This window comes from Littorina saxatilis, linkage group LG15, assembly GCF_037325665.1.
Source record: "Littorina saxatilis isolate snail1 linkage group LG15, US_GU_Lsax_2.0, whole genome shotgun sequence".
NCBI lineage: Eukaryota > Metazoa > Mollusca > Gastropoda > Littorinimorpha > Littorinidae > Littorina > Littorina saxatilis.
The window spans coordinates 32,064,771-32,092,509 of record NC_090259.1 but is presented as its reverse complement, the minus strand read 5'-3'; the positions used below and the strand labels follow the sequence as shown (position 1 = coordinate 32,092,509).

Sequence of the window (27,739 nt, the reverse complement as noted above, 5' to 3'; positions counted from 1 at the left end):
AATGTGATAACACTTCACGAATGATATCAGATCAGTTTTTTAAAGGGTGTTCATTTCGACCGACATGTTGGCCAAAATAAACCGATTTCCCGCCATTTCAGTTTCGTGAACATTGGAAAAGACATGAAACCTATTTGTGTTTTCAATACTTTGAAATCGCCGTTGTCATTTTAGGACAGACCATGCAGACAGCAGATTGAAATTTCGTGGGGTTCTCGTTACGGTTTACAACACACGCAAAGAAACGAAGAGAGGTAAAATAGTTGAATGAAAATAATGCTGACCACAGCGCAACCCCTGCTACATACTAAAATTGACATTCCTGTAGATGACATGCATTCGGAGGGATACGGAACCATGAATATGCATTATATGCAAATTACACCGACCGTAATCATTATTTGTCTGTCACGACTTTATGGCTTGTGGCTGACCCATTATTTGTGTATGTCGGGGATAAGTAGGGATGTGTGTGTGTCTCTCTCTCTCTCTCTCTCTCTCTCTCTCTCTCTGTTTTGGAAGGGGTGAGGTGGAATAGTAGGGGGGGGGGGGGGGTGAGGTGGAATAGAACGGGGGGGGGGGGGGGGGGTGACCCCAAAGGGTTAACCACAGCATAGATGAATGAATGCCGCAGCATATCAGCACTGGCATGGAGAGGAAGAGAGTTGAGTGTCAGCGCTGAAAGCCGAATTGTTGGCAAAAGGTCACAGAAGAGGTTTCCCCCGACTAACGAATGTAGTTTGATTCCCCCTTGAGAGCTGAAGGGAGACAGTGAATCCTGTGGGAGGGGGGTGTAGGGGACGGGGGGGGGGGGGGGGGGTCGGGGAGGGGGAGACTAACGATGCCCTCGTGAGATCGAAGAGAGACAAGGCGATCTCTGATAGTTAGACCCAGTGTACGAGAGAGGGAGAGAGACTGAGAGTTAGATTGAGAGTGGATGGGGCGGGGGGGGGGGGGGGAGAGAGGGAAAAATAGAGGGAGTTCCAGAGTGAAAGAGGCATGGAGAGATAGATAGAAGCAGAGAGAGGGGGGAAAGCTAGATAGATGCATGTTATCGACGAAGATAGCAGAGAGACGGGAGGTAGAGACAGAGGGTCTGTGAGTCAAACCGTTTCTTCTTCATCAGTCTTTCAGTCTCTTTCTTGTTGCGTGTGTGTGTCTGTCTGTGTTTGCGAGGGAGTGTGATGTGGGGGAAAGTGAGAGTGGGTGAAAACGTCACTCTACCGTGCGGCGGTCTTTGAAGCGAGTAATTGAGCGCGTTTTGCGCTAATGGGAGGTCACCGCAGCCTTTGAAGTTCTGTGGCAGGAGTTCAGGGCCTTGTTTCCGACGTCACCTGAATCAGTGTCAAAACTGAGAATTGGTCAATGTAGTGTTGTGTTGGCGTTGTATCGGAGTCTCGAATCATTATCGCTAGTTTCGGTATTCCTGTTCCAAAAGCCTCGTTTGTTTGGGAGAATATGACTGTGAAGAAAATTATAGCTTCCTTTCCGTCCACGCCTTCGCCTTTCTGGCAGTCGCGTAAACTTCCTCGGCTCAATTCAAGTCGATAGTTGGCGTGGTTGTCTTTCGCCACTGGTCAGTTGAAACAAGAAGAGAAAGGACCAATCAAAGGAGGGAGTGATTGGAAGAAGGACAAAAGAAAGGAAGAAAAAGAAGCAGACAAACAAATGAAAAAGAAACGAAGAGAAGACTGCAGGTCTTGGTGCTTAGAATAATCAAAACAAAGTTTCAATTAGCATTAGCAAAACCTCTCCAAAAGCGGGGCAAAGGATGCAGTTCCAGGGTATCCATGAGATACGTCTGTCTGTCTGTCTCGATCACACTCATGAAACTTTCCATCAATAAAACACGATATTTTTTTTTATGACCATGTTTGTATGCTTCTCGAAATTTCACAACCCCCAAGAAACGGAAATAGGACAAACGGAGCATAATCAAAATATCTTATTCCCAAGCCATTTTGTCCTTATTTTAAAGATTCCCAGGTTGTTTTCTTGGTATCACTCCGTACGTCTGTCTTTCCTGTCACCGTTGCCAATCCCACCCCCACTCATCCTTCAATTCATAAGTCACAGAAGTTCACACGCACGGACATGATTATGGAATCATATTTTGACCACTGCTTAAATTCTCTTCCTTCAGCTTGGGCTTAATAGGTCATGCAGCAATAGCTTTCGCTGTTGACAAGATCCGACAGGCATGGAATGTGGGTCGTGGCCTTGACTATAATCACGTGATTATCGCCAGAATACTTAAAGATGGCTTTCATCCCGTCTTAACCATCATGTCTGTCACCATAGTAGTGTCAAGACTTTAACACTGGAGAAAAAACATCCTTCGACTTCCTCATTCATAAAGAAAATCTATAACTTTGCTGCTTTTGGTTCGGTTCTGTCACTGTGATTACCCTGATGTCGGTTGACGTTGACACTCGACGAATGCGAGGGTAACGTCTTGGTTGTAACTGTCCTAACGTGCCCTTTTTCCTGTCGCTGGCAGGTCAAATGTTTCTCGACGCACAAAAGGTCAAAGTCATCATTAGTAGTTCAGAGGAGCGTGGCACTCTATGAAGTTCTCCTCTCATTTAGCCAAAACACTTACATACGGAATGTGGCACTCTGCAAAAGTACTTCTCTCATTTAGCCAAAACACTTACATACGATCTCGAAGTTAAGAAAAGCGTGCTGGTTTGAAACATGCTAACGAGTTCTCTTGCCATGTCGGTCTGTCGTCAGTAGGTCAGATATTTCTCCACGTGCAGGTCAAAGGCGTCATTAGCAGTACAGAACGAGGGGTTTGACACTTTTAGAGGTACATGTACGTCTCTCGTGTACACCTAAGAAGCGCGCTCCGTCTCAGATGGAGTGAGACAGTTTGCTCTTTCGCTGTCATGAGTGACCAATGAATAATGACATTGACAATCATTCTGCTTTCCTGTGCGAGTAAGTAACAAGTGAGACGAATAGAAAAGGTTTAGTAGAGTGTGTGTGTGTGTGTGTGTGTGTGGGGGGGGGGGGTAATAAGTGTATAGGGAAATGATTTATCATAATTCTAACTAACAGGAACTGAATGGCTCATGCAGTTGGATGTTTTGGCGGAAAAAGAAGTGTAGAGAATAAGATATCGACTCTTCTGCCTGCTTTGCCTCCCCAACTCCCTTTTTTTTCCTATTTTGTGCGGTTGTTGTTGGTTTTTTGTTGTTGTGTGTGGTAAGTTCCATTTAAAGTTTAGAAATAAGCGAAGAGCCTCAGGATGTGTGCTCACTACAAAAATACTGTTCAGAGAAAATTCAGCATCACGTTCCCGTTTGGAATTTGTGAGAAAATGCAAACAACACCACCAGGAAAAAGCACATGTTTCAACAACAGCCTGTGTGTCTTGTTGTTCTTCTTCTTCCTCCTCTTTCTCTTCTGCTTCCTCCTCTTTCTCTTCTGCTTCCTCCTTTTTCTACTTCTTGTTTTTCCATCTGCTTCTCCTACGTCAAGGTTTCAAATTGAATCCAATAACCAACTTCTGCCCCCCCCCCCCCCCCCCCCCTCCTCTTCACCCCCGAACATTTCAATGTAGTGTGCAATGTGGGTCGATGTCATCTCTAATTAACTTTGCGTGAAACACTGGTTCACCTGAAATAAACACAGGTGTCGTTTCAAAACGCCATCTTTGGAATATGGTACTACAAAGCAAACGATGGAAATATTGAAGAAGGAGAAAAAGAAGAATTTGTGAACATCTTATGGTTTAGTAGAGCAGACGAACGGAAAATGAGCAAACATGCAGGCAAAATAAGATAAAACACAGCAAAACTAAGCGAGACAAAAAATAAACAGACGAAAATGAACAAACAGACAGAAAACAATCAAAGCAGGTAATTAGTTCCACAGATTGAAAAGACAGCCTTGAGGAAAATCCATCTTCCGTCACACAAAAGTTGCAGCAATTTCTATGCAGGAAACTGAAAACAACACACACACAGAAAGAAAGAAAAAAACTGCATGCACGAACCGAGTTTCCTCGTGGAATAAAAGAATTTTGTCGAAGGCAAACGAGATAGCGACGGAAAAGGCATGTCAAGTTTTTACCTTGCTGCACATTCTGTCAGGCATTTGTTGAGTGACGTAACGCATTCTGTGGCATTGATTATGTAAACAGGTTTTAAGGTAGAGAAAAGGGGTGAGGGTGATGTTTTAGGGGCGTAAAAATAAGATTTATTTGGAGGGTTTTTAGACTTAGTGCTCAGTTTAGATAAGAAGAAGCAGCTGCTGAGTCCAATTATTAGCTGTCATGCATGTCATTGCGTTGAAAATAGGATGTGTGTGTGTGTGTGTGTGAGCGCGCGTGCGTTTGTGTGCGTGTGTGGGTGGGTGGGTGTCTGTGTGTATATACGTGTGTGTGTGTGTGTGTGTGTGTGTGTGTGAGTGTGTGTGTGTGTGTGTGTGTTTGGTGGTAATACTCTGCGAGATTGATAATGCTTGTAGTTGATTGCGTTTTCCTGAAAGCGTTTGTGTGTTGAGTTGTTTAAGGGTGTTTTCTTCGTGTGTTTTTTTTTAACTTGGATTTTGATCAGTACTAATATGGTGTACGAGCGTGTGTGCTTTCTTGTTCAAAATACTGAAACAGACTCTCTCTCTCTCTCTCTCTCTCTCTCTCTCTCTCTCTCTCTCTCTCTCTCTCTCTCTCTCTCTCTCCCTCCCTCTCTCTCTCCCTCCCTCCCTCCCTCCCTCCCTCCCTCCCAGCCCCCCTCTCTCTCTCTCTCCCTCCCTCTCTCTCTCTCTCTCCCTCCCTCCCTCCCGGCCCCCCCTCTCTCTCCCTCTCTCCCTCTCTCTCTCCTCTCTCTCCCTCCCTCCCTCTCTCTCTCTCTCTCTCTCTCTCTCTCTCTCTCTCTCTCTCTCTCCCTCCCTCCCTCCCAGCTCCCCCTCTCTCACATCCTCCTTTCCAACCTCCTCCTTTCACATCCCCAAGCACCAACACCACCACTTAACCTCATTTTCACCCAGAAACCACCACCAAGAAGTCAGTCCTTGGTCTGGTAAAGCTCCTCCACTTTCTGTATAATGTGTCCAACTGCAGGGAAACGCACGGTGTGGCTTCCGGACACAAAATCAGGTTAAGAGCCGATCATTTCGTTCCGATCAGACTGGGCCACCAAGTAGCTTCTGTCAGTGTCGGTATCGCTGTTGCCCCCACCGAAGGGTTTACCTCCTGCCGTTACGTGGGAGAAGTAAGAAAGAAGATGTCGATCCTTTGCAAGTCATCGGCTGTTGCTAGCTAGCTATGATGGGTTTATTGTTGTTGTGGAGGGGGGCGTGGTTAAGTGAGAGATGGACATGCGTGTATTTGCATGGTGAATGGCTAGAAGCACGGTATTGTAGCTTCAAAAAACAACATCAACACCGATCATTGTGTGCCCATCAGACATGGCCAACAAGCAGTTTTCTGTCAGTATCGGTATCGCTTTCGACGAGACTCCAAGGCTACAACCTATAATATCCCCGGCGTCAAGTGGGGGACACAAAGGTTAACTCTATCGTTATAGACCAAGGAGGAAGTTCTTCTTGGAAAGTCGTCGATCGTTGTGGCTGGCTTTGATGGGTTTGGTGACGTCGTTGTTAATTTAGTGGAGGTTTTGTTTGTTTGTTTCTTTTTTTCTTCTTTTTTTTCTTCTTTTTTTTCTTCTTTTTTTTTGGGGGGGGGGGGGGGGTGGGGTCGGGTCGGGTCGGGGTAGAAAGAGGTGGACCTATTTGCACACTGTAAGGCTTTAAGCACGGTAGTCGCTTTAACTCATTGTCCCCCAGGTACGGATATATATCCATACCCACTCATATCTGACCAGGTACGGATATATCCGCTCTGACTGTTAGCTTCAGTCGCTTCCTGTAACGTCCATCTAACGCCTGCATTCCAGTGTGTTGATACACAGTTGGTACACAGTTACTACAATTCTGAGTGACCTGCTGCAGCACAGCTGGTCTCGGCAAAAAAAAAAAAAAACTTGGTCAACAAAGGTGGGGTAGAAAGTGTTAAGAAACAAAATCAGGTTAAGAGCTGATCATTGTGTGCTGATCAGACAGGGCTAACAACTTAGTGCTTGTCTCTCCGTGTCTCAGTCGCTGTCTCCGAGACTTCAAGGCTACAGGCTAATATCTTTCTCAATCGCTGTCTCCGAGACTTCAAGGCTACAGGCTAATATCTTTCTCAATCGCTGTCTCCGAGACTTCAAGGCTACAGGCTAATATCTTTCTCGATCGCTGTCTCCGAGACTTCAAGGCTACAGGCTAATATCTTTCTCAATCGCTGTCTCCGAGACTTCAAGGCTACAGGCTAATATCTTTCTCAATCGCTGTCTCCGAGACTTCAAGGCTACAGGCTAATATCTTTCTCAATCGCTGTCTCCGAGACTTCAAGGCTACAGGCTAATATCTTTCTCAATCGCTGTCTCCGAGACTTCAAGGCTACAGGCTAATATCTTTCTCAGTCGCTGTCTCCGAGACTTCAAGGCTACAGGCTAATATCTTTCTCAATCGCTGTCTCCGAGACTTCAAGGCTACAGGCTAATATCTTTCTCAATCGCTGTCTCCGAGACTTCAAGGCTACAGGCTAATATCTTTCTCAATCGCTGTCTCCGAGACTTCAAGGCTACAGGCTAATTTCTTTCTCAATCGCTGTCTCCGAGACTTCAAGGCTACAGGCTAATATCTTTCTCAATCGCTGTCTCCGAGACTTCAAGGCTACAGGCTAATATCTTTCTCAATCGCTGTCTCCGAGACTTCAAGGCTACAGGCTATTATCTTTCTCAATCGCTGTCTCCGAGACTTCAAGGCTACAGGCTAATATCTTTCTCAATCGCTGTCTCCGAGACTTCAAGGCTACAGGCTAATATCTTTCTCAATCGCTGTCTCCGAGACTTCAAGGCTACAGGCTAATATCTTTCTCAATCGCTGTCTCCGAGACTTCAAGGCTACAGGCTAATATCTTTCTCAGTCGCTGTCTCCGAGACTTCAAGGCTACAGGCTAATATCTTTCTCAATCGCTGTCTCCGAGACTTCAAGGCTACAGGCTAATATCTTTCTCAATTGCTGTCTCCGAGACTTCAAGGCTGCAGGCTAATATCTTTCTCAATCGCTGTCTCCGAGACTTCAAGGCTACAGGCTAATATCTTTCTCAATCGCTGTCTCCGAGACTTCAAGGCTACAGGCTAATTTCTTTCTCAATCGCTGTCTCCGAGACTTCAAGGCTACAGGCTAATATCTGTCTCAATCGCTGTCTCCGAGACTTCAAGGCTACAGGCTAATATCTTTGGCGTCAAGTGGAATGACAGGGTTAACCCCTGTCATGAGAACACGGCAACGCAGCAACGTGTTCTTCGTTGAAGGTCGTCGTTTACTGTTGTGGCTTGCTTTGGTGGGTTACGTGTTGTCGCTGTCATTTCGCTATGTTTGGGTAAACCATGCATAGTGTTTGGTTTTGAGAATACATGTACTGATATTTCAGTATAGGTTCTTTTCTTTTTTGTTTTCTTTTCTTTTTTTAAAGTTTATTTTCTGTTTTTATTTGGGTATTTTGTGTGGGTTTTTTTTCCCCCCAGTTCTAGAAGATTTACATTGTTCCGCAAAGCTCTCGCTTCGTATTTGCCTGCAGTTCTCAGCACTTTTTGCCCTTGTGTTGTTGGTGGTAGTTGTTATTTTTTCTCTGTTTTTTATTTTTTATTTTTTTAAATTTCATCTCGTAAAGCTTCGTTGTTCAGGTGTAGACAGACACGTGATGTACTCACAAGGTGGGTAGTATTCCTTTACAATTCCTGAAATGGCACAAATATTGGTTCGTTCAGGTGAATACAAATGCTTATGACAAGGTTGAAGACAAAAGACAGGTAGCACTGTTCCTCAGCTTGACCTCCCAACCCCCGCCCCCCACCACTTCCAGACTCCTCCCAAGACAGCTTGACGTAGTGTGGTCAGTTCGGCAGACCGGAACGTCCATCTCTATAATCTCGTTGGCGGCGTCTGAGAGCGGGGGGGAGAGAGAGAGAGAGAGAGAGAGAGAGAGAGAGAGAGAGAGAGAGAGAGAGAGCGAGAAGAAGAGAGAGAGAGCGCGAGAGAGAGAGAGAGTGAAGATAGAGAGAGACAGAAAGAGGGAGAGAGAACGAGAGAGAGAGAAAGGGAGAGAGAGAGCGAAGCTAGAGAGAAACAGAAAGAGAGCAGGAGAGAGGATGAGAGAACGAGAGAGAGAGAGAGGGAGAGAGAGAGAGAAAGGATGAGAGAACGAGAGAGAGAGAGAGAAAGGGAGAGAGAGAGAGGATGAGAGAACGAGAGAGAGAGAGAAAGGGAGAGAGAGAGAGGATGAGAGGACGAGAGAGAGAGCGAGAGAGAGAGAGAGAGAGAGAGAGAGGGAGAGAGAGAGAGAGGATGAGAGAACGAGAGAGAGAGAGAGAGAGAGAAAGGATGAGAGAACGAGAGAGAGAGAGAGAGAGAGAGAGAGAGAAAGGGAGAGAGAGAGAGGATGAGAGAACGAGAGAGAGAGAGGATGAGAGAACGAGAGAGGGAGAGAGAGAGAGAGAGAAAGGGAGAGAGAGAGAGGTGATGAGACAGATGTGGGGAAGGGAACCGGGAGGTACTGGGCAGGCCAAGGACTAGATAAATCATCCCGCCCCACCCCCCCCCCCCCCCTCCTAACCCCACAACCTTGTCGATCGATGGACCGTAGGTCTTCATCTCCTGGGTCATTTTTGCTGATGGTGTTGGTCGTTTTCTTCGTTTTCTCCTTCTTCGTCGTTGCAGTCATCACTTGGCCATCTTCTCTAGGGCGATTTCTTCTTGTTGGTCTTCGTCATTGTCTTTGCTTTCTTCTTCTCTTCGTCGTCGTTGTCGTTCTACGAGTTCTTGTAGTACATTGTCTTCTGCTTTGTATGGTGTCTAGTTGGTCTTCGGCAATGTCTTCTTCGTCCTCCTCGTCGGCTTCTTCGTCGTCTTAAACCTAGATGTGTGTGTTGTGTTCTGCCGTTGATGTTGTTTTGTTTGTTTGTTTGTTGTTGGTATTTCTTTCTTTCTTTCTTTCGTTTTTGTGTGTGTTTTTTTTTGGTTTTTTTTAGGGGGGGTGGGGGGGGGGGGGGCTCTTCTCAGCCTATTCCGGGTGTTACTTCCTGTATTTGTTACTGGACGAGAAAGAAGGAAGAAATGGCAGAGGGGTGAGGCAGACGGTGACCTCAGACGTAAAACACGGTAAATCACAAGATAAATCACCTGAATCTTGTCGATCAATGGGAGCTCCATCTTCTTCACTGTCTTATTTTTGTTCTGCTTTCGCTGGGCCTTTGACCTTAGAGTTGGTGTGATCTGACCCCTAGGATGGATTGGCTGAGATGTGCCCTTCTACTGAAAAAAAAGAAAATGTATACCTTTTTTTCAGTGTAGTGGCAAGGACGATGTGCTCAAGTTGAACCGTATCATTCTGTTTTCGATTGTTTGTTTGTTTTCTGGTGTGGGTTGGTTTTTTTTGGGGGGTGGGGGTTGTGGGTTTTTTTCGAGGGGGGGGGGGTGGGGTGGAGTGCAAACTTAAATACCAGACAAATCGTCAGTTTGACGTTCACTTCCTGATAGACTGTTCTCTTCCCTTCAACGGGTTTTTTTTTTTTTTTTTTTTTTTGGGGGGGGGGGGGTGGAGAACGTTTGGAGCTTGGACGGAGAAATAATCAGTGTGATAAATCACACTGGCGGCGATCACTGAGTACACGTTCCGTTCGTCTGTGTCTTGTACTTGCTATGTCTGGGATTTTCCTTATATAGAGGGAGTGGGACAGAAGAAACAAGGACTAATGGGGTCACGAGGAAGCGGTGGACAACGTCCAAAAACAGATTTTAAAGATTTCTTTTTCTTTATTTGGTGTTTAACGTCGTTTTCAACCACGAAGGTTATATCGCGACGGGATTTTAAAGATACCCTAAAGGCTTAATTACACCCCTCGCGGGTACCCTATGCTCCCCAGCATGTCGTAAGAGGCGATTATTACCAATTCAGTGCCCCATATGGCTTTTTGGCCAATCAGGACGGATTCTAGGTGACCCTCTAAATGTTATAACGTTCAGGCAGGGACCCTTTTTGTTTATCACGCTAAAAATTGACAAGACAAAGTAAAAATGTAATTCAACAATAATTATCAGCGTGATCTATTCTAAAGAATGACACTTCGAATGCTGTCAGGTAATACTCTCTTTATCTAAACAAAATACCGAAAAGCGAGTTTTGTCGGTGGGTGCGTAACGGAACAGCAAGGCACCGCCCATCGTCTGAGTGCGCAATGCCGACCGCTCACTTGAAATCTAAATGATCAAAGTTCCGAAAAATCAAGTAAAATTGCGCCACTCGCTTTACATCAAATGTATCTTTACGGCGGGGATATAGCTCAGTTGGCAGCGCGCTGGATTTGTATTCAGTTGGCCGCTGTCAGCGTGAGTTCGATCCCAGGTTCGGCGGAAATTTATTTCAGAGTCAACTTTGTGTGCAGACTCTCTTCGGTGTCCGAACCCTCCCCCCGTGTACACTACATTGGGTGTGCACGTTAAAGATCCCACGATTGACAAAAGGGTCTTTCCTGGCAAAATTGCTTAGGCACAGTTAATAATTGTCTACCTATACCCGTGTGACTTGGAATAATAGGCCGTGAAAGGTAAATATGCGCCGAAATGGCTGTAATCTACTGGCCGTATAAAATTTCATCTCACACGGCATCACTGCAGAGCGCCTAGAACTGTACCCACGGAATATGCGCGATATAAGACTCATTGATTGATTGATTGATTTCCCATCCGCCTGGAGTCGGTTCTAAATCTGTCGCTCTCTGTTCAACGAGAAAAAGCGAAGCAACCGAAACGCATGTTCAACATGGTTTATCTTGTGAGATTATTATTACCGGCACGGTTGGCCTAGTGGTAAGGCGTCCGCCCCGTGATCGGGAGGTCGTGGGTTCGAACCCCGGCCGGGTCATACCTAAGACTTTAAAATTGGCAATCTAGTGGCTGCTCCGCTTGGCGTCTGGCATTATGGGGTTAGTGCTAGGACTGGTTGGTCCGGTGTCAGAATAATGTGACTGGGTGAGACATGAAGCCTGTGCTGCGACTTCTGTCTTGTGTGTGGCGCACGTTAAATGTCAAAGCAGCACCGCCCTGATATGGCCCTTCGTGGTCGGCTGGGCGTTAAGCAAACAAACAAACAAATTGTGAGATTATTGTGTGTCAAAGGCATTTGACCTGTGAATATTCATCACGTGAGGTGTGTTACTCTGATTGGCTGACTCAGGTCACGAGAATTTTTTGACTGACAGGCATAATCAGGTGAGAAGCGCTCAAGTTCCCATTGCGGCTGTTCTGTCTAATTCGCGGGGTTGCTTCGAAATTTCTTTTGATCGAATTAAACGGTAATAAAACCGTTATTTCTAATATGCTGACTGTTAGCAAATGATAACAGACATGTCTCACAAACGATATCAGCATTCGCCTAAAAGGCTCATGCTTGATATCTTTTTTCTCGACATGTCTTGTTATCATTTGCTAACAGTCAGCATATTAGAAATAACTCATACTAACGGATTCTGTTTCTCTTTTTACCCTTGTTAAGTGTTTCTTGTATAGAATAATTTATAGTCAATTTTTGTAAAGATTTTAGTCAAGCAGTATGTAAGAATTGTTAAGTCCTTTGTACTGGAAACTTGCATTCTCCCAGTAAGGTAATACATTGTACTACGTTGCAAGCCCCTGGAGCAAATTTTTGATGAGTGCTTTTGTGAACAAGAAACAATTGATAAGTGGCTCTATCCCATCTCCCCCCTTTCCCCGTCGCGATATAACCTTCGTGGTTGAAAACGACGTTAAACACCAAATAAAGAAAGAAAGAAAGGCTTAATGACTCTTTCCCGTGATAACAGTTCGGCTCACAATCTCACATCTGGCCAGGGCTTTTGGTTTAAACACAATTTTATTCAAAACACATGAGATGAAACAATTGACAAAAATGCAGCTAGGACACGAACTCAAGCAAATGCCAGGGCTTTTGGTTTAAACACAATTTTATTCAAAACACATGACATGAAACAATTGACAAAAATGCAGCTAGGACACGAACTCAAGCAAATGCCAGGCTTTTACTCGGGACAGAACCATCCCTCCACTTGGTCACATACCAACAGACCAACAGTCTGAGAGAGAGAGAGAGAGAGAGAGAGAGAGAGAGAGAGAGAGAGAGAGAGAGAGAGAGAGAGAGAGAGAGAGAGAGAGAGAGAGAGAGAGAGACAGACAGACAGACAGACAGACAGAAAGAGGGAGAGAGGATGAGAGAACGAGAGAGAGAGAAAGAGGGGGAGAGACAGAAAGAGGATGAGAGAACGAGAGAGAGAGAAAGAGAGACAGAGAGAGGGTGAGAGAACGAGAGAGAAAGAGGGAGAGAGACAGAAAGAGGATGAGAGAACGAGAAAGAGAGAGAGAGAGACAGAAAGAGGGAGAGAGGATGAGAGAACGAGAGAGAGAAAGAGGGAGAGAGACAGAAAGAGGATGAGAGAACGAGAGAGAGAGACTGAGAAAGAGAGACAGAGACAGAAAGAGGATGAGAGAACGAGAGAGAGAAAGAGAAAGAGACAGAGAGACAGAAAGAGGGAGAGAGGATGAGAGAACGACAGAGAGAGAAAGAGGGATAGAGACAGAAAGAGGGAGAGAGGATGAGAGAACGAGAGAGAGAGAGAGAGAGAGAGAGAGAGAGAGAGAGACAGAAAGAGGGATAGAGACAGAAAGAGGGAGAGAGGACGAGAGAACGAGAGAGAGAGAGAGAGAGAACTCAGAACTCAGAACTCAGAAATTTTATTGTAAACCACACTGTTGTGTTTGTACAAGGGGGGGAGTAGAGTTTCCATTCAATGTATACTCTCTCACAAACAAGTAAGAACAAGTGCATAATACAGTGCTAAGGGTTGGAACATAGCGATCGAAAATCATTTACACACATTCATTTTAGCCTAGCAGTTGCTGTCGATGCCTGAATGCATAAAATGTATACCGGGAGAGTGCCCACAACCTACTTTTGTTTTGTGTTAGTAGTATCTGCATTGACGAGTTTTCTAGTTGACCGATTTCAAAGACATTTCCTAGGTAAGTTTCTCTTATATCAGAGTATACTGGACACTTAAAAAGAAAGTGGTGCTCGTTTTCGTGAGGGTATCTGCAAAGTGGGCAAACATGGGAACCGTTTGCAGAATATCTCTGTTTGTTGCACATCAGGGGTGAAACCCCAAGTCTGAGTTTTGTGAACACTTTTTGGATATATGGATTGTCTATTTGGTCAAGGTACTTTTCTCTTCCAAAGTCAGGTTTAAACAATTTGTATGTGTCATACCTCTCACTGTCTTCTAGCTTACTATGCCAGTTCTGGGTAAAGCAGTCTTTTAGGCGTTGTTGAAAAGCCTTGATAAAGTGTTTTTCGTTGCCGACATAGCCGTACGTCCACACATGTCCAAACCCATTTTCACATAGGAGGTTTCTGACCCTAGCGGACCAATTGTCTGTCCCTCTGTCTGCCATGTTCCTCATCATCACATGGGCCATTTTTACATATCTTGTGTTGGGGAGGCGATTTAGCCGCAACCAATATTTAACGCATCTGGTAGCAGCGAGGACTGATAGGGGAAATCTACCGAGTTCTCCGTATACCATGCAGTTGGGACTTTGGGGGGAAACACCTATTATCCGTTTGCATGCGAACATGTGTACCTTTTCAATGTTAGAGCAATCAAAACAACCCCACATTTCTGAACCGTATAGCAATATGGGGGTAATCTGTGTATCAAAGAGTGTGAAAAAAAGGTTTAGATCATAACATCCAATATTCCACAAAACTCTAAAAATGTCGATAACACCACGCTTAGCTCGTACAATAGAGTCTTCAAAGCATCGTTGGATGGAAACTTTGGTGGTCAAGGTTAAGCCGAGATATTTATACGAGTTGGTAACGTACATGTTGTCGTGACCAAATGTCCAGGCTTCGTTTTTCCCCAAGTATCCACCGTTGCGAAATACCAACACTTTTGTTTTTTCTTTGTTTACCTTTAAACCTAATCTGTTGGCAACTTCATGCAATATATTTAACTGGTTTTGTAGTCCCACCGGTGTCACTGAAAGCAATGCTATGTCGTCAGCAAACATCATGATAAATAGTTCAATTTCACCCGGAAGAAGTTGAATTCCATGCCTCCCTTTTAGAATCATTTCAGACGCAAGTTCGTTAATCAAAAAAGAGAACAGGATTGGGCTTGCCAAGCATCCTTGTTTGAGACCTTGCATACACTCAAAAAAGGCCGTGTAGTCAGAGTTACACCGAACACAAGATAATACGTTTGAGTACATTGCTCTGAGTGTTTGAAGCATTTTTCCCCCAATGCCGATCTTGAGCAGTACATTCCATAGTACATCTCTTTTGACAGTGTCGAACGCCTTTTGGAAGTCCACAAAGGCCACATACAGTTTCTTGTGTTGTTTAAGTTGCTTGCTTACAGCTGCATATAACGTGAAAATATGGTCCACTGTCGTATACCCTTTTCTGAATCCAGCTTGGGACTCAGACATGACATTGTTCATTTCAGCCCACTTAGTCAATCTATTGTTAATGATGGCAGTATACAGTTTACTGACACAGCTTAGCAGCGACACGCCCCTGTAATTGTCAGGGTTCTCATCGTTGCCTTTTTTGAAGATTGGGTGAATAATGGCTTTGGCCCACTCAGCTGGGTATGTTCCTGTGTGGAACAGTTTGTTAAAAAGCTCTACCAGGTAAGTAGTAACATCATCACCTGCGATGCGAAGCAACTCGTTTGGGATTTCATCTATACCTGTTGCTTTGCCTTTTTTCAGCCCTCTAATGGCTTCTCTTACCTCTCCTTCAGATATATCTTTATTTAGCTCATCCATGTCGAGGTCCGGGACCTCTTCCGCAGATAACTCGGTTTGCTGAACTGGAGTCGCTCCAGCAGCTAAATTATTAAACACGCCGTTAAAATGGTTAAACCAGTCATCTTTACTAATGCTAGGCGAGCTTCTTCCCTTTCTCTTGAATTTTCTAATTTCCCTCCAAAAGCTTTGGGGGTCATGAATGCTGGCAAGTAAAAGTGACACTTTGTTCTGTTTAAATGTAATCTTTTTATTTTTCAGCAGCTGGTTGTACTTCTTCCTTTCATCTAAATATACCGTTTTACACCGCTCTGTTTCTTTTTCACATTCTTTAAAACTGATTGTATCTGTTCTCTTCTCCATGTCAAGAGCTGTCTTGTTTTTCTTGTACCTTCGAAGAGCTTTTCGTGTCAACTTTTTTTGCTGTTGACATTCAAAGTCAAACCATTTGTTTTTCTCACCGACCGAAACAGAACCATTCTTAACAGTAATTTCCATTGGCTTAGTTACCTCCTTAAGGGCACGGTTGAACAACTTTACTGATCCATCAATATCCCCACTTATCATCTGCCCCGCCTCTTCGAGTTTACCAGCGAATGATTCCGAGTCAATAAGCTCTCTTACCTCATGTTCTTTATGTGTATCCCATGACATCTTAACTCGTACCCCTTTCTTTGTTTCGTTTTCTGTTTGCCCTGTGTTCTTGTTAGTGGGGCCTGTAAGTGTTAAGCATAGCGGCATATGGGGGGATTCAATTCTCTCTTCGACGGTCAAGCCCAGGCAGAGGGATGATAACTCTTCTGAGATGATAAAGTAGTCGTTTACACTATTTCCATGTCTGGATATGTATGTAAAATGCTTAGACGAAGAGGGCGTGCAAAAACCATTTAGCAGACACAGACCAAAACTAGAACATAACGACAAGAGTTCCCAGCCAAACGTGTTAATTGTCCGATCCTCTGACAATCGAGAAGGGCTATACAGAACTTGATGGTTGCACGGGTCGTCTAGCTGATTTTCTGAGTCAGCAATAGCTTGCAAGGACCCAGTTCTTGCGTTCATGTCCCCACATAGGATGATGTAAACTTCTCCGTACCTTTCTAACATGTCTAACATACATAGTTCAGTTTGTTCAATGTGACATTTGGCCTGGGAGGTATCATAGTACGGTGAAGTTTGGGGAGGGATATACGCAGCTAGGTATATAACATCTTTGTCCAGATTCCACAGTGTCTTCGATATTTTGAGACAGACCATGTGATCGTACGTTACCTCAATCGCATCAAACAATTTAGCTATTTCCTTTTTTACCAGTATAATGACCCCACCTGACCTACGGCCTTTGTCAGTCAGTTTGACAGCCGAGCTCGAAAATACTACAAAGTCGCAGAACGTGTTACTCAAAATGAACGATTTATCCAGGAACGTTTCAACTAGGCAAACGACGTTAAAGTTGTGTATATAACTCACGAAATCGGGGTCTGCTATTTTCGTTGCGAGTCCATCGATGTTCCAACTCAGGAAACGAATGATACTCTTTGCACTATCTCTCGGTACGTTGTTTGGCCTATCGTTGCCGCACCGTCACATGCTGCTGTTGTCTCTCTGCTTGTCGGCGCTGCGGCCCTGACGCCGGTGAGTGCCGGGGTCAGGATCACCCTGCGTCCCAGGAACAGGCGCTCTGTTGCCGCCGCCAAGCATGATGTCGATACGACCTTGGCGCTGCGTCTTGGTGCCGTGGTTTGGTCCACGGGGAGTTCCAGAGGTGGAGCCCGTCTGTAGCCTGCTGCGCGTCATCACGCCTGGAGGTTCGGCTGTGGCCGTGTTTCCATCACCGCCGCCGTCTAGCCGTGCCCTCGGTACGCCACCCAGATCCCCGCCGCGCCCGCCACTGTCGTGAGGGTGACTGCTGGTCGTCGGAGAGCCTCTACCCCGCCCCCTGCCCGCAAGGGTGTCCCTATGGTCAGCGTCACGCCAAAAAGGGGTAAAGCCATCTGCGCTGGAGGTGGAGGGGCTGGCAACAGGGGACTGGGGCGGCCGATGGGGCAGCGCTGGGAAGTCGTGGGACGAGAGGACGTGTTGGGGCGAGTCCCGTGCCGGGTCCCGCTGGCTGTCGTAGGGTGGGTCGCCGTCTGCACGCTGCACTGGACTCCGCTGTCCTCCGTCTGCGTGGGGTTGGACGGGCTCCATGCGGTCGGGGGGCGGCGCTCTGTGGCCGCCACCCATCCGCGATGACTGTTGAGGCGGGAGCTCCTCCGTCGTCGGCTGCATCCCTGGTGGCTCAGTGCAGTGTCGTGGTGGTGAGGGTTGGGGTAGGGACGGGGTCGGTGAAGGTGTTGGGAGACAGAAAGAGGGATAGAGACAGAAAGAGGGAGAGAGGATGAGAGAACGACAGAGAGAGAAAGAGGGATAGAGACAGAAAGAGGGAGAGAGGATGAGAGAACGAGAGAGAGAGAGAGAAAAGGGAAGTGGAATTTTTGATGAAATAATTCCGTTTTAAAGAAATTAATTCGTCAAAAAGTCCAGCTCAGTACAGCAAAAACAGAGGGTGCTGATTGTTGGTATGTGACCAAGTGGAGGGGTGGTCTTATCCCATCTTCAAGCCTGGTCAGGTCTCAGATGGTTATCATATCCCAACTGTCTTCACAAGAAGTAGTGTGCCTTGAAGTGAACGAAATAGGCACTGTCGATGTTGATCACTTATATCCGCGTGTTTTCGAGGTGATCTGCGAACCGGTAAAAAGGAATCTGTCTGACTTATCAATCCAGACTGACGTTAGATGTTTAGGTGTTCCTGAAAGTCGGGAAAAGTGGATGGTACGATATGGGCTACCGATAAGATCATTCCCCTCTCGAGTCGCCCTAAAGACGATGTCTGACTTCCCGTGTCTTTCTCTCCGTGTGTCTGATCGTCAGTCAATCAATCAATCAGTCAGTCAGTCAATCAATCAGTCAGTCAATCAGTCAATCAATCAATCAGTCAATCAATCAATCAGTCAATCAATCAATCAGTCAATCAATCAGTCAGTCAATCAACCAGTCAATCAGTCAATACTAACGGATGAGGGGGAAGAAATACGGTCAAATACATGCACACCACAATCATCAATCTCATCCCCTGCTGAAAAAAATCGAAAGATTTTTGTTAAAAAGAGTGAAGTTTTAACCCGACCAGTTGGGGGAAAAAACAGGAAGACCTAGACGACCAGGACATTGGGGAGGATAAAGGGGATCTGATAAGTCACTGTCGTCTGGTGATCGTTCAAGCTGAATCTGACTGTCTATTCGTCCGAAAGAGCTCCGGATAGGGTGGGGGTGATAGTAGTGGTGGGGGGAGGGGGCACTTAGTTTTCTGCTACCGTGACGACAGGTCGTTTGCTCCGAGCAGGACATATGTATGGGAGAGGTCTATCCGTTGGCGGACCGATTCTGTGCTGCGTGCAATATCAACAATATCAACAATATCAACAAGGCACATATAGTTATTAAAAAATAACCTTTTTTCTAATGCAGATACTTGCTGTGTTCTTGCTGTGGGGTACATGCAACTTCCTCTTAGAGTTACTCCACGCTTTCGCACGTGTGGTATTATCAAGCTTAAATCAATGTGCCGACAAATTAATTGCTAAAGAGGCGTTTGTTAAAGCTATGCGTAAGTGATTAATGCGTTTTTCCTCACTGCGTTACTGATTACCAGCCCAGGGGATTTCTTGAAATCAGATACAGTATTTACACATGTATGTACTCAATAAACTCTGTACACTATCGTCTCTAGTGTGGTTTGCACTATGAACTCTACAAAGGCTGTTCTACGTTGTAAATCGTTTTAACTCATTCAACCCGGACCCTATCAAAGTAATATAATGATTACATATGTTTTCGCAGTTCCGCCACCTGCTTCCTCTCATTGTATCTCATCCCATCCTTCGGTGCATTGACACTTTGGGGAATGGCTTTCCCTCCCCCATATTAGTGTTTACATGACTTTCCCCAGCTTGCCACTTGTAGTCCTAATGACCAGCAATTAGCGATTACGTCATTAAACGCAATCCACACTGGAAATTAATCCACTGACTGGTAATTGCGTGGAACGACAGACCGAACTGACGGCAACAGCCACAGACTGTATGTGTTTCTCTTGTGGTACTGCGGAATTCCATGCGACATGTGATCTCCCCTTTAATTACGTCCTGTTACGAAAGCAATCAATCTCCTGTAGTCCTTGTTCTCGGCCAAGTGCATTTGGAGGACTGATTCAGTGTTTAGTTCTCGTACAACTACAAGTGTAGACAGTAGATACTTGAGAAAAAAGTTTCATGTGACTGTGTGGACTGTGTGTCGTCAGATTAAGAGACAAAGGGAGGTCAATCACTAGATACATCTAAATGTAGACAACACCCGTAAGTGAGGATTATACAGAGGGAATGAGAAGCGGTGGAATTCATGAATTTCATCCTCATTCCGTGGTACCAAAATTAAAACTTCATCGTCGCAGTAAAGCCCTTTCAAAGGTTATGCCTTTGGTATTTGATAAAGTCAGTGAGGATTATGTAGTGTGAATTTAAATACAAGCGTTGACATGAACAAACGATTATCATCCTCATTCTTTGTCACCAGAATTAAAGCTTGTTTAGGCAGAAGCTAATACCTTCGGTAAGTATTTGAAAGTAGTGTTCGAGCCCTGCAAACAAGAAACAAGTCGCGTAAGGCGAAACTACAATATTTAGTCAAGTAGCTGTCGAACTCACAGAATGAAACTCAACGCAACGCAACGCAGCAAGACCGTATACTCGTAGCATCGTCACTCCACCGCCCGTGGCAAAGGCAGTGCCCGTGGAATTGACAAGAAGAGCGGGGTATTTGTTGCGCTGAGAGGGATAGCACGCTTTTCTGGACCTCTCTTCGTTTTAACTTTCTGAGCGTGTTTTTAATCCAAACATATCATATCTATATATTTTTGGAATCAGGAACCGACAAGGAATAAGATGAAAGTGTTTTTAAATTGATTTCGAAAAAAAATTTTGATAATAATTTTTATATATTTAATTTTCAGAGCTTGTTTTTAATCCGAATATAACATATTTATATGTTTTTGGAATCAGAAAATGATGGAGAATAAGATAAACGTAAATTTGGATCGTTTTAAAAAAAAAAATTTTTTTTTACAATTTTCAGATTTTTAATGACCAAAGTCATTAATTAATTTTTAAGCCACCAAGCTGAAATGCAATACCGAAGTCCGGGCTTCGTCGAAGATTACTTGACCAAAATTTCAACCAATTTGGTTGAAAAATGAGGGCGTGACAGTGCCGCCTCAACTTTCACGAAAAGCCGGATATGACGTCATCAAAGACATTTATCAAAAAAATGAAAAAAACGTTCGGGGATTTCATACCCAGGAACTCTCATGTCAAATTTCATAAAAATCGGTCCAGTAGTTTAGTCTGAATCGCTCTACACACACACACACACACACACACACACACACACACGCACGCACACACACACGCACGCACATACACCACGACCCTCGTTTCGATTCCCCCTCGATGTTAAAATATTTAGTCAAAACTTGACTAAATATAATGAGAAATGGAGAAGAGGTAAGGTAGCACGTGCAACCATACCAAACTGAACACGTGGTCCATATCACCCATGCCAAACACTGTCGAGCAAAATAGATGGCAAAAACAGCATGATCTATATATACACTTCAGCCCAAACAAAAGAGCTGGAATGCTTCATCATATCATGCGATCACAAACAGGGCATGGAATAGGTGTAAGCTGTTTATAACACTGTTTCTCCAAGCCAGGGCGTTCACCCCGTTATTGAAGGAAGATCGGCTAAACCGATATGATTTCTTGAAGTTTCTTCACAGTTGGTTAGGTGAAGAAAGTCACCCCTGAGTGGTGTCGATGGAAAGTTCGTTAAAGTCTTCACAGATACCCATCTTCAGTCTGTGCTAGGATTGTGAAACTGCCAGGACACTATAAAAAATTATAATCTTTTTTTTTTTTTTTTTTTTTTTTTTTTTTTTTTTTTTACAAAGGCAAGCAGCTCTCATCATTGGGATGAAACACGCAAGTCCGCATGGGTCAGGCAAATAGATCAATGTGAAACTTTAGTTAAAAACATCATCTTACAAAATTGGACATTTCAGCAGGGACACAAGTTTTTAAATATTAATGACACAATGGGCGGAAAGACATAAATGAGAAATACACAAAGAAAACCTGAGCGAAGGTTGAATTCGATTCTCTCTAGTTCTGCAAGCTTGTATCATTTGATCAGCGCCTCTGGCTGCTGTCTGTTCTCTTCCCGATGTCACGATTTCATCTTTCGCCTGTGTACATATTTCCCCCTCGATATATACTCAAGACTGAAATGTTGTTTCCTGGTAAAATTAAGATGTGAAATTGTTTATGGACAAAAAGCATGTCAGTTTCTTTCATGTGAAGAAAATTGGTGGTGAAATTTTTATAGATTTCACCCCCAAAATCGATTTTTTTCCAAAACGTGTACCGAGTGATAACGTCCCTTGAGTAAGAAGGGAAACATTTGAGGATGAATCAAATTTCAAGTTAGATTAAAAAAAAAATTGGTTGGACAAATTTGGCCCCATGAATGTCGCTTATCAGTACTATCGAAGGGTGTTTTTTTGTTCAGTGTAGAGTTTATATCAGATCAACGAGGCCGAGAATCGAAATATCAACACGGCGAAAGATGAAAACGTTACACCGGAGCTTTTGCCTATGACTCAACCTTACTCCTACTCCTACCCTCAACCCCACAGCTACCCCAACTCCGCATCCATCCCCGCGCTCATCCCCACCCCTCCATTACCTCCCGTCCATCTTCTCTCGCCCCGCACCCCATTTACCTTACCCTGAGTTTGGATCGAAGTGAGGAGATAGTGAATATCGCTATAACAGCAAGCTTGGTTAGCTTTAAAACAAAGTGCTCGCCGCCGTCGCTGAGTCTTTGCTCTTCTATCCTCTCAGAGTGCGAAGTACTAAAACAGTTGTGCCGGTGTGGGTTATGGTAGTAGTTTTAGACATTTCAGCACTGAAATTCTCTTGTTGCTCTCGCTCTTTGAAAACGTCGAGGCAAATCGTCTCAGGTAGTAGACATTTCAGAAATTCTCTTGTACTGTCAAGGATACATGCCTTATGTTTCTGAGTCAGTCTCAGACATCTCATCGCATTTTCTTGTTGCTTCCAGCTCGGCTTCGAAAGCATCAATGAAAATAGCCATCTGTTTAACGTTTCTCAGTCAGGTCCAGACGTTTCATCGCATTTTTGTTGTTGCTTCTATAGTCTTCGAAAACGTCCAAGATAAACGCCTTTTGTTTTTCTGAGAGTTACAGCAGCTTTGGTTTATTTTTAGGGATTGAGTTTGAAATTGGGAACTGCAGGCGAAACGAACTGGGTGTGTAAATGTAACTCTGTCTTGGAATCCAAGCATAACAATTGCACTACCAGGAACGGACCCTTGTGTAGGAATCATTAGATTTGCACCGAGTATAGTAAAGTAACTAACTCTGTCTCGGAATCAATGCGCTATCATTGCACGGGGAAGAGATCCTGTCTAGGACTCGGTGTGCATTCGATTTGCACCAAGTAGTATATAGCAAAAAGACCGACACTGTTTGCCAAGAGCTGTTCCCCTCTAGTTCGTGCATCGAGTTATCCAGAATGACTAGATCACTCATTATAAGATTTCCTGAAAAGCTAGACGGAATGAGAAGAGGAAGTGAAGGGGGGGTGGGGGGGGGGGGAAGGATAATTCGCCATCTGCGCCAGTATCGTTTTCAGCTCAGTCTCGCAACGTTAGCCTTGGATCGATTGTGATGTGGGTCACTGTCCTCCTGTAGCGTACCCGCCCCCTTTCCAGTCATGGAGCCAGTTTCGGTTTTGCGCTGACGAGTAATCCAAAAAAGGTAGATCTGCTCTGTGCTCGGCAGTTTACACATAATGTTGTTCTGAAATTGTCGAGCCTTTGGTAAGACTGTGTGCCTTTGGATGATCGATTCTGATTTTGCGTCATCAACCAGTATACTACCCGCCCCGTTTTCAGTCAGATTTGTTTTAGTTACCCAGAATAGGTACAGTACTGGCAGTAGCGTTTACAGTGCTGAACCAGTCTTGGTTAGCCTTGGATCGATTCTGATTTGGGTCGCTGTCAGCTGGTATAGCACCTGTCCACTTTCAAATTAGACACAGAATCGCTTTCGGGTTTGTACCCGAATATTCCAAAATATGTATTGTGCTGCCAGTATTGTTTACAACACTGCGAGCTAGCCTTTGTTTAGCCTTGGGTCGATTCTGATTTTTGGGTCACTGTCAGCCAGAACAATACCTGCCACCTTTTCATTCCGACTGAGTCAGTCTTGTTTTTGCGCTGAGAAGTGAGGGAGGGGAGAAAAAAAACCCACTGTCCTCGCCATCAAAGCCAGCACTTGTTTTACAACTCTACGAGCCATGTAGTCTCGGTTAGCCTCGGATCGATTCTGATTTGGGTCACTGTCAGCCAGTACAGTACCCGCCCCCTTTCAGACACATAGTCTGTGTCGGTTTTAAGTGCTGCCACATAGTCTGTGTCGGTTTTAAGTGCTGCCACATAGTCTGTGTCGGTTTTAAGTGCTGCCACATAGTCTGTGTCGGTTTTAAGTGCTGCCACATAGTCTGTGTCGGTTTTAAGTGCTGCCACATAGTCTGTGTCGGTTTTAAGTGCTGCCACATAGTCTGTGTCGGTTTTAAGTGCTCATACGTGGTCCAGAATACGTACGCTAGCCGTGCAAACTGACGCACACTAAAGGAAGTCCGTGTACTTGACTGAATGCGTCCAAAGACATAGGTGGATGCAAGAAGCTTCCTGTTTGTGTGCAGTGTGTTTCCTCTGTCTCGATTGTCATGACGAATTGTGTTGAAAATTGAGAGTAAACAGTCTGTGTGTGCATATTCTGCTGAAGACTTCTGTGATCAAGTTATACAAAGTGCTTGTGTCCGAGACAGTTGGTGGTTAAAGTGTGAAGATTATCCGTGACCAAGTACTGTTGTGCAAGAAGAGTTGTATTGAGTGCTGTTCTGGGCATTTCTCTACTTCAAGTGCTGGTAAGTAGTGATTTTGAGTGTCTGTGTTTCATTGTTGTCTGGTATTAAGACTGTTTGAATCTCGCCAAGAGTCTGCATGTTAATAAAAAAAAACCATTGCTTTCAGTGTAGCATGTTGTGCTGTTGGAAAGACACACACACACACTCACTCACTCACTCGTCATACACGCACGCACACACACACACACTCGTACGTGTGGCTGTGCAAACACACGTTTTCTCTCTCTCTCTCTCTCTCTCTCTCTCTCTCTCTCTCTCTCTCTCTCTCTCTCTCTCTCTCTCTCTCTCTCTCTCTCTCTCTCTCTCTCTCTCTCTCTCTCTCTCTCTCTCTCTCGTGCGTCCCAAGGACAGATTGTAAGAAAAGGCATAGCATTAAATCTTAATCCTTGTTAAATAAAGTTCAATTCTATTCAATTCTTTCTCTCTCTCTCTCTCTTTCTCTCTCTCTTTCTCTCTCTCTTTCTCTCTCTCTTTCTCTCTCTCTCTTTCTCTCTAGTAAATTCATTCCACCTCGCCCCCGACTAGATTTGTACAAGTCTAGTCTTGCATTTTCAGGGTCATCAGTGTGGAATTCACTTCCAACAGCATTAAAATATATTCCATCAGTCAAAGCCTTTAAAAAGCAAATACACAGACATTTGTTTCAAATCTGATTCCAAGTGGAGCGTTCCACCGTTATCGTAACCTAGTGGTGATTCAAAATGGGTTTACTCCGATGTATTAAACCGTCCTAATGTTATCATACATACCGGTTATCTTATAGCAGTCTCTTTTCAGGGTTGCTGTTTCTGTTGTTACTGTTGTGTTGGTATATCCTTTGTTGTAGTTCTTTTCTTCCTTTTGCTATGTTGTCGGTATCTTTTGTAAAATACAAATGACTTACTGTTTGTTATTTTGCTTGCTTGCCGTTGTTGATACCTACATCGCACGTGCTGACTTAATTACAGTGAGTTATGGCCCAGCGAAGACAGACAGGATATTCATCCAGTATTTAATTAATATGTTGTTGGCGAGCGGTACCTGTGATGAGAAACATGTTGCGTCTTTGCTGATGACGACATTTCTCTAACATGGTAGTGGATACTTTCACTTAAGAATTTAGAAAGAACCCTTCAGCCTAATCTCCGATCTAGGCCCTACCGTCGCGATAATAACCTTCCTGGTTGAAAACGACGTTAAACACCAAATAGAGAAAGAAATCTAGGCCCTAGTCTCCGCAGGGTTGAATTAACAATACCGTGGAGCGAAACTTTATAGACTAAAGAGACATCCCTGTCAGTAAGTTTTGCCAGTATAATTTAAAGCTTTTGTGGGCTTCTGCAGACCCAAGTTAAACATCTAGTGTGCAGAAGATTAGAATTTCCAGCCACTGTTCGTGCTTTCCTGAAATTTAAGCTTCATGCTCTGTTGCGCAGCCTTTTCAGATGAAAATCATGTCATATTGACCTAATTACATGTTTGCTTTCAGACTTGTTTTACTCTGTGTGTGTGTGTGTGTATGTGTGTGTGTGTGTGTGTGTGTGTGTGTGTGTGTGTGTGTGTGTGTGTGTGTGTGTGTGTGTGTGTGTGCTTACGTTAACCAAGCCGGTGCTCGTGACGTGTCTTTATTGTTATAACGAAGATAATGGGAATCAACTGAATCTGATTATCGTGAAACATTTATCCTTAGTATGGGTTCGAGTCATTCCCTTGTGAATTTAAAACAGTATTGACGACACATATATAATTATATCATATTATCTCTGATTCTCAGGTCACCGATGACATCAACATCGTTTTGTTTTTCCCATCGTTATCGCTTGCGTGGTACACGTTTTCCTTCTTTTGAAGAGGTTCTTATCCTGGATAAGCCGAATCCCTTCACTCGGACACATACCAACAATCAACTGCCTGGCAGCTTCTGCCGGAGAGCGGGAACGTTTTCTGAATTTATTTTTTAAGTGACATTATGCGCAATTATTTCAACAAAATGATTCCACTGTGCACAGTTGGCAGTCAGGCACTTGCGTTTTGTTATGCGTCCAAGTGGAAGGATTCTTGAGGGAAGGGTTGCTCTTCACACAAGCCTGGACACATTTGTAGTAGAACAGATACAATTTTCCCTGGGAAGGAAGGAAGGAAGCTTCAAGATGACGGTGTGTATTCTAGCACGGTTTGCTTGTTACAGGGTGGAATTATGCAGTCGCACAGCTGGGCTTAATTATGAAGTTCTCCTTTCACGCGTCTTTCTTCCGCAAATTGGCTATGCACCTTTTTTTGCTGCACCCCATGCTGCGTTTTAGGGACTCTCTCTCTCTCTCTCTCTCTCTCTCTCTCTCTCTCTCTCTCTCTCTCTCTCTCTCTCTCTCTCTCTTTCTTTCACTCACCTCTCTCTCTCTTCTCTCTCTCTCTCTCTCTCTCTCTCTCTCTCTCTCTCGCTCTCTCTCTCTCTCTCTCTCTCTCTCTCTCTCTTTCTCTCTCTCTCTCTCTCTCGCTCTCTCTCTCTCGCTCTCTCTATCTCTCTCTCTCTCTCTCTCTCTCTCTCTCTCTCTCTCTCTCTCTCTCTCTCTCTCTCTCTCTCTCTCTCTCTCTCTCTCTCTCTCTCTCTCTCTCTCTCTCTCTCGAATGCGTGATGTATTGTGTAAAAAAAAAATCCATCTCACACGGCATAAATAAATCCCTGCGCCTTGAATAAAAATATTAAAAAAATAAATAAATCCCTGCGCTTAGAACTGTACCCACGGAATACGCGCGATATAAGCCTCATATTGATTGATTGATTGATTGATTGAATTGCCATTAAATCCAGAACACAGATTCTGGTAAATGTTTTGTTTTTTGTGTTTTTTTTTTAAAGTAGAACAGTTCCGGAATAGTTCTACACAGAGGCAAAAGCTCCAAACGGCCATTTCTGCATTTCTTACGCAAATAAAAGCGACATGCTGAAGTTGTCTGCAAATATCTCTTGTTGATGAATGGATGGCGTCTTGCCAATGAATTGCCATAGCATTATGACCAGTGAGTGGGGAGAAAAAAACACCTCCAAGGATTATCTGATGTACAACTGTACCACACCACTTCTACACAGACGCAAAAGCCTCAGGTTCAGACGACTTTTTCCATTTTCTGCGAAGCCGGAAAGCGACATTCTGAAGTTGTCTGCAAACGTAAGGCTGAGTGGTTGGTATCTTGCAAGTGAATTGCCGTAAAAGTCGGTCCGGACAGTCTGTGAAAACTCGTCTAGTTATTTAATGTTCCATGCTAGCTAGCACAGTAAGTCTCTGTAGAGTCATAAGGTCAACTTGTGGGCGTCTCATTTTTAACTTCAGTCTGTACAACAACAAGCGAGACTGCGAACCTGACTCTAAGCACCACTTAGGCAAAATCAAGAGGTACCAGCCCCATAAAAGTCTGAGAGAGACTCTTTGAAAAAGCTTAAACTTCCACTTTAAGTTCATTGGTACTATACATGATCCTGCCCAGAAGCGAAGACTTTTGAGTTTGAGACCCCCTCCAGTCCTTACATACTAGAAAAAGCCAGATAGTTGTGAATGTCTGTGCAAGAACCACTCCAGACGACTCGTCGTGAACCTTAGCTTTCCATAAAAGTCGATTCAGGCAAGTCCTGATGTCGTTTAATGTTCGCCAGTACCTTACATTGATCTAGCACAGAAGCCCAGCGTTGGAAGCTCCAGAACTAAAAGCGTACTATAACTCTGCTCTGT

General features: G+C 44.4%; 1 protein-coding gene across 9 annotated transcripts in view; it reads left to right on the top strand.

Moving 5' to 3' along the window:
• Positions 1-27,739, top strand: part of LOC138949078 (ras GTPase-activating protein nGAP-like) — a 220,053-nt gene that overhangs the window by 84,940 nt on the left and 107,374 nt on the right. The window contains exon 1 of one of the 9 annotated variants that reach the window (XM_070320818.1): positions 22,720-24,035. The exons of the other annotated variants lie outside the window; for them this stretch is intronic. The gene's annotated coding sequence lies outside the window, so the exon portion shown is untranslated. Of the gene's footprint in view, positions 1-22,719; positions 24,036-27,739 lie in introns of those variants that run through there. 9 annotated transcript variants of the gene reach the window in all.